The following is a 623-nucleotide window of genomic DNA, read 5'->3' on the forward strand; positions in this document are numbered from 1 at the left end:
ATTGTGTATAATTATCATCAACAACAAGAACGGAAAGTTTGTTCTCCACAATTAGCTTTTGTCAAACACAACAACGAAATTGCAGCAGAACAAAAAACCCCACATACACACAAAAAAAGGTAGAAAAAAGTTGTTTTTTCAGAAAAATCAAGAAATCCTGTAAACTGGAAACGCGTTTCACAGACAACGCCATTTAAAAACACTGGGTTTGATTTTATCCATGATTTTCTACGTCTATTTGTCATCCGTAAAATTATTAAGATACGGCAAGTTCAGTATTTCGTGTAACTAAATGACCCTTAAGTTGTATTTCATTTCGCGGTAACGATTTTGTTTAGCAGCCTATTCAAAAAGGCAGCCGCCTAGGACGAGGAAGATCATGGATGGGGCAAGCAGAAGACACAATCCAGCTAGTATGCCAACTACAAGACCTGAAAGAAACAAAAGAATGGGAGAAAAACCCCGAAAACCTCAACCATCTATTCAACACAGCCATTTCACCCACTCTAGGAAGACATTGTCGGGAATGGCCAGAGGGCAAAACTGATGCGGAAGTGAAACTACTCATAAAAGAAAACAGTAAAGAAGAGGACATCATCATATACACAGATGGCTCAGTCACC

This window comes from Babylonia areolata, chromosome 1 (genome assembly GCF_041734735.1).
Source record: "Babylonia areolata isolate BAREFJ2019XMU chromosome 1, ASM4173473v1, whole genome shotgun sequence".
NCBI lineage: Eukaryota > Metazoa > Mollusca > Gastropoda > Neogastropoda > Buccinidae > Babylonia > Babylonia areolata.